The sequence below is a fragment of the Piliocolobus tephrosceles genome, unplaced genomic scaffold (genome assembly GCF_002776525.5).
Source record: "Piliocolobus tephrosceles isolate RC106 unplaced genomic scaffold, ASM277652v3 unscaffolded_26816, whole genome shotgun sequence".
Taxonomy (NCBI): domain Eukaryota; kingdom Metazoa; phylum Chordata; class Mammalia; order Primates; family Cercopithecidae; genus Piliocolobus; species Piliocolobus tephrosceles.
The window spans coordinates 1,602-7,962 of record NW_022309661.1 but is presented as its reverse complement, the minus strand read 5'-3'; the positions used below and the strand labels follow the sequence as shown (position 1 = coordinate 7,962).

At 38.7% G+C, this 6,361-nt stretch overlaps 1 long non-coding RNA gene across 1 annotated transcript; it reads right to left on the bottom strand.

The window, feature by feature from the left end:
- Positions 1-3: 3 nt before the first annotated feature.
- Positions 4-6,158, bottom strand: LOC113221671. The gene is made up of 3 exons (XR_003308002.1): positions 6,132-6,158; positions 430-556; positions 4-138 (listed from the first exon to the last, which is right to left on the bottom strand). It is a non-coding gene; the product is annotated as an uncharacterized LOC113221671 (long non-coding RNA).
- Positions 6,159-6,361: the final 203 nt, after the last annotated feature.

Here is a 6,361-nt window from a genome sequence, read left to right as displayed (position 1 = left end):
ACAGCTGAGTCATACTGTCTGCCATGCTCTTGGTTCCCTTCTCACCTGGACGGCTCTGACCAGAGATCTCACCATCCAGCATACATGGCTCTTCTTGTTCCAAGCTGAAGATGACTTCTGGTTTGGGAACTTGACATTCTGTTAACAGGAGATGACAGAGGACTTGGTTTCAGAGGCCATACAATGAAGCATTCCATTTGTTTTCCAAAAAAGTTCACTGGGAACAGAGGAATATTCACATGACCCAAAAGAGATTATTAAGAACATGGGACAAAATAAGGACAAAACCATTACACACTTCAGATGTCCTGCAGTCTTTAGAAGTCCCACATACCTCAGAAAACACAGACTTCAGCAATTCTACTGAGAAAAAAAAAAATACACTCAATTAGGTGCTGCCTACTGTGTGCCCAGCAGAGCTGTGCTTACCCACTGAGATCAAGTTGAAATAGTTTTCCAGCATCACTTCTCTGTACAGGCTTTTCTGAGCAAGGTCTAATTGTTGCCACGCATCCCTACTGAAGTCTACAGTTACGTCCTTGAATGACACTGATTCCTGTAAAAAAAAAAAAAAAACCCTTTCAATGTGAAGGATCAAGATTACAGAATGGAAACAAGACAGGACCTTATTTTTTATTTTTTTATTTTTAGAGCAGGTCTAGAGTATCCTTTATTCTACATTTAGCTTAGTTTTACTATTTTTTTAAAATTATACTTTAAGTTCTAGGGTACATGTGCACAACATGCAGGTTTGTTACACATGTATACATGTGCCATGTTGGTGTGCTGCACCCATTAACTCGTCATTTACATTAGGTATATCTCCTAATGCTATCCCTCCCCACTCCCCCCACCCCACACAGGCCCCGGTCTGTGATGTTCCCCTTCCTATGTCCAAGTGATCTCATTGTTCGATTCCCACCTATGAGTGAGAACATGCAGTGTTTGGTTTTTTTGTCCCTGCGACAGTTTGCTGAAAATGATGGTTTTGAGCTTCATCTATGTCCCTACAAAGGACATGAACTCATCCTTTTTTATGGCTGCAAAGTATTCCATAGTGTATGTGATACAATATACTATAAAGAACTTCTACAACTCAACGACAATGAACAACATAATTTTAAAAATGGGTAAAACGCCTAAATAGACATTTCTATAAGGAAGATATACAAATAGTCAACAAGCGTATGAAAAGATGCTCAACATCATTAATCAGTAGGGAAATGCAAATTAAAACTACAAATACTACCTCACACCCATCAGGATGATAAAGAAAATGTCTAAAATTGATTATAATGATGGTTGTACAACTGAGTGAATATACTAAAAATCAATACATGATACACTTTGAATGGTAAACTGTGTGGTGTATGAAGGGGAGGGCTCTTTTTTGGCACTGCCATTTCCAGATGGGATGCAGTAGCTTGGCAGTCCAGTGCTTCTTTCAAGAATGAACTGTAAATGCCAGATGCAATACTTGAAATCATCTGTTTCAAAGCACCGGAAAGCTGCTGAGGTAACAAGAAATATAGGGGCTAAGACTGGAGAGGAAAGAATACTGAAGATTGAAGCTGACTTATTCAGTCACTTGGACAGTGGGAGCATTTACCAATTCTGGGTGTGGACAAAAGCTGGATTCTCATTTTGTCCTGTCTACTGGAGAATGCAGTAGAAGGCTGCAACTGGTTGACAGAGAAACTAACATAACTCAAACACATGGCCATTTTCCCCTCAGGATATTTACTGAATTCTAGGGTATATAGGGCAGAAGACTAAAACTGTAAGCAAACAGCCTTTGAAGAGCAAAGCAAAAGTCTAGTATCTGTTAAGAAAGTAGTTGGGCATCTATTAGGAGGAGGGTTTTTAGAGGACAAAAGGACTCTCAGCTGAAAATTCTCAGTAGCCAAGGTTATCCAGAGGTAAACTGAGTCTTAGCAGAGCTTCAACCCAGCCTTGATTTAACACTGTGCCTGACTGGATGTACGTGTTCTCCCTTCCCTCCTTTTGCTGACATAAGGAAAGACGAATCCTCTGTGGAGAAAGATAACACCACCCAGATCCTGTTCAACTTTTCTTCTTTTTTTTTCTTCTTAGACAGGGTCTTGCTGTGTCATCCAGGCTGGAGTGCAGTGGCACAAACACGGCTCGCTGCAGCCTCGACCTGGGCTCAAGCAATCCTCCTCTCTCAGCCCTGCAAGTATCTGGGACTACAAGCTTATGCTACCAGGCCCAGCTAATTTCTCCATCTTTTGTAGAGATGGGTTTTGCCATGTTGCCCAGGCTGGTCTGGAACTCTTGAGCTCAAGTGATCCGCCTGCTTCAGTCTCCCAGGTATGAGCCCTGCCTACAACTTTTTATACGTGGTGTTTAAAACAAACAAACAAACAAACAAACAAACAAACAAAAGATAGGACCACATATCCAAAATCAGAGAAGGAAAAAATTCAATAGAACCAGTCACACAGAGAATGGGAATTAGATGAAAAGATGACTATCTTTAGAGAATTGGTTTTTATAATAAAGAATCAAATGGAAATTCAAAAATGGAAAAATCTAATATCTAAAATTAAGAAGTTCTTATACAGGTTTAACAGCAAAATACAGAATTTCTGAAATGGAAGAGAAGTAAATAGAAAATATCCAAACTGAAGCAGAGATTTTCTTTTAAAGAAAAAATCACAGGAGCATTAGGAATATTTGTGACATAGTAAAAAGGTATAACCTATCAGAGTCTGAGAAGTTAAAGAGGAGAGTGCAGGCAAGAAGTAATATTTGAAGAAAGTAATGGCTATGAATGACATCAACCCTTAGGATTCAAGAAGCTCTTCAAATACCTCTTTACAAAACTGCAAATATTGACTATGCAAAACAATAACTACTATTCTGGGAGGTTTAAAATATATGCAGAATTTAAATTCATGGAAATAATAATGCAAAAGTGGGAGGCAGCAAATAGAATTAAAATGTTTTAGTATCCTAGCATTATTAAGGAGATAAAATAGTAAGTTCAAGATGGATGTTTTAATATCTAGGGTAACAAATAAATAGTAAAAGAATTATAACAAGTAAACAAAGGAAAAAATTAGAGTACAAAATTATGTCATATAAAAAGTCAAGAAAGCAATGAAAAAAATAGGTAGTTCAAATAAAAAAGGCTGGGCGCAGTGGCTCACGCCTGTAATCTCAGCACTTTGGGAGGCTGAGGTGGGCAGATCACGAGGTCAGTAGATCGAGACCATCCTGGCTAACACGGTGAAACCCCGTCTCTACTAAAAAGACAAAAAAATTAGCCGGGCGTGGTGGTGGGCGCCTGTAGTCCCAGCTACTCGGGAGGCTGAGGCAGGAGAATGGTGTGAACCCAGGAGGCAGAGCTTGCAGTGAGCCAAGATTGCACCACTGCACTCCAGCCTGGGCAACAGAGTGAGACTCCATCTCAAAATAAATAAATAAATAAATAAAAACTGAAAAATAAAAACTAATAGTAAGGTAGTATATATAAATTCAAGTATATTAGTAATTACATTAAGTGTAAATGCCTTAAACATTCCAGTTAAAAGCAAGGATTGAGACTTCTGGTTCTAAAAAACAAAACAAAACAAAACAAAACAAAACAAAAAAAGAGTGCATTCCACCCCATTCCTCCTGCTAATTACCTAAAATCTAGAAAAGTACATAAAGCATCTATCAGAAGACTAACAGGTGGAGAAAAGAGGGTAGAACCTAAGGACTTAAAAAACAACACAGTAGTGAGTTCTCTAGGATTGCTTAGAGGAGGAGAGGGAGCTCCTACATATTGCAAAATGAGCACTAGAGGAGCTTGCAACCTGGAAGAACCAGTGAGCACAGACAAAAAAGGCCTCCCCAAAGCATGCATTTTCCAGTCAAATAATTGGAAATAGGGCAGCACTACAGGATGGGCCCTTTTGACTACACACACCTACAAAGTTCAGAAGTACCCAAGAACACCCTCACTTCTGACACCTACTGCAAGCAGGGGGATTTCCCAGGATCACCCGTACTTCTGACACCAATTCCAAGTCAGGGGTCCCAAGACCACCCTCAGTTTCCATAATTCACTGGAAGAACTCATAGAAATTAGAAAAGCCATTATACTCATGGCTATGGTGTTATACAGTGGCTTTACAATGAAAGGATACAGATCAAAATCAGCCAAGGGAAGATGTGCTTAGCACAGGGTCAAGGAGAGTTCCAGGTGTGAGCTTCCAGTGGTTTTCTCCCAGTGGAGTCATATGGACAGCACTTATTTCTCCCAGCAATGATGTATGATGATAATATGCATGGAGTATTGCCAACTGGGGAAGTTCACTTGAGTCTTGATGTCCAGAATTTTTACTGAGACGTGATCATGTGGACATGAATGACTCCCATTGTGGCTGTGTCTCCAGCCCCTCCAGAGCTGATATTGCACGGCCAAAGGTACCCCACTATAAACCATATGTTGGCATAGAATATTCAGTGTGGCCCAAAGCTCCCACTGTAATCGCATTGTCATTATATACCATCTTGCATGGCCCAAGCAAGACCTGCAAGACATTCCAAAGATTTAGAGGTTACCTCCCAGGAGCTGAGTGCAAAAGCCAAACCTCTCTTTAGGCAAAGTTAATCTTTTACTGCACAACAGTATACTCGAGGTGAAAACTACAAAAGATGCATCCTTTGCCTTCTTCACCAAACAATGTGACTCCAAGATGGTGGGGTGGAGCTCTCTCAACCATCCCAACTGCATTAGCTGAAAGAGAGGTAGCACCCCTCTTGCCTCTCCAGCAGCATTATATAGACTGTGTTGGCTAACCGTACCCCAAATTAAGTGAATGACAGCAAAGAAGTACCTACCTTCTCCTTCCAATAGAGAGTGGAGGATGGACTATGGAGAAAGTTATAAAAAGGGGTTCTTTAAAGATGTGTATGATGCCCTGGGCACACCTATGAGCAGCCCATGTATAAAATCAATCAGAATCAACATAGAAAAAAGCTTTCAGGGCTGAACTAGGGTATGGGATACTGTCCAGATTTCAAATTGCCTTCTGGGTTGCACAAAAATGAGGGAGACCAAAGTAGAACTGCAAAGACTTTCAAAACTTAAGTTGAATTTGAACTACAGCCCATAAAAATAGACCAAGACACGTACTCTAAACCTAAATGTGTTGACAACTGCTAAAATAGAGGATTTAAAGAGAAAACAGAATCTCATACATGATATTTAGAATGCCCTGAATAAAGCCAAAATTATTCATCATCTTAAGAACCAAGAAAATCTCAAATCAAACGAGAAAAGAGCATCAACAGATAGCAACACTCAGATGAATCAGATGTTGGAATTATTTGACAAGGATTTAAAGTAGCTAACTAAAAGTGTTGCAACAAGCAGCTGTAAATAGTCTTGAATCAAGTGGAAATACACAAATTCTCAGCAAAGAAATAGAAGGTATGAGGAAGAACAAAATGAAAATTTTAGAACCAAAAAATACAATAAATGAAATTAAAAACCTCACTAGATGATCTCAACAGCAGAATGGAGATTCAAAGAAAAGAATCAGTTACCTCAGTTACCTGTAAGATAGATAAATAGAAATTATCCATATCTGAACAATAGAAAAAATAATTGGTGAAATGATTGTTTCATCAATTCCCTTGGGCTGTATTCAGCCTAAGGGACCCAGTGGGACAATAACAGAACAGCCAACAATCATTTCATCAGTCCTAGAAGGAATGAAAAAGTAGGACGGGAGACCGGAAAAAGATTTGAAGAAATAATAGCTGAAAACCTCCCAAATTTGGTAAAAGGCATAAATGTATAGACTCAAGTAGCTGACCAAATCTCCAAAAGGAAAACCTCAAATAAATCCACGTCTAGATACATTGTAAGATTTATAAAATCCAAATTCAAGAATAGAACCGAAAACAGTCAGAGAGAAATGACATATTACCTGTAGGGAAAGGGCAATTTGAACAAGAGTGAATCTCTCATTAAAAACCACAGATGTCAAAAGGAAGCGGCACCATATTTTTCAAGTGCTGAAGGGAAAGAGCTGTCAAAATTGAATTCAATATCCAGTGAAAATAAAATAGGCTCTGTTTAAATTCTCTTAAACTTAATTCTGAGGAATTACCTGCCATTGGTAGTTAAGAAAGACATCTGAAAAAAATAAAAATAAAAAAAGGATTAACTGCCATACATTTATTAAGCATAATTACTTAGGTAATTCTTAGGAATTACCTGCCATATATTTACTAAGCAAGATGTTCAGAACTTTATGTTGTGAACATCTTCACAACTTTACACAATATGCTTCAAGACATCAAAGAACTTACAATTGTCTCAGAGATTATAAAGGGTATA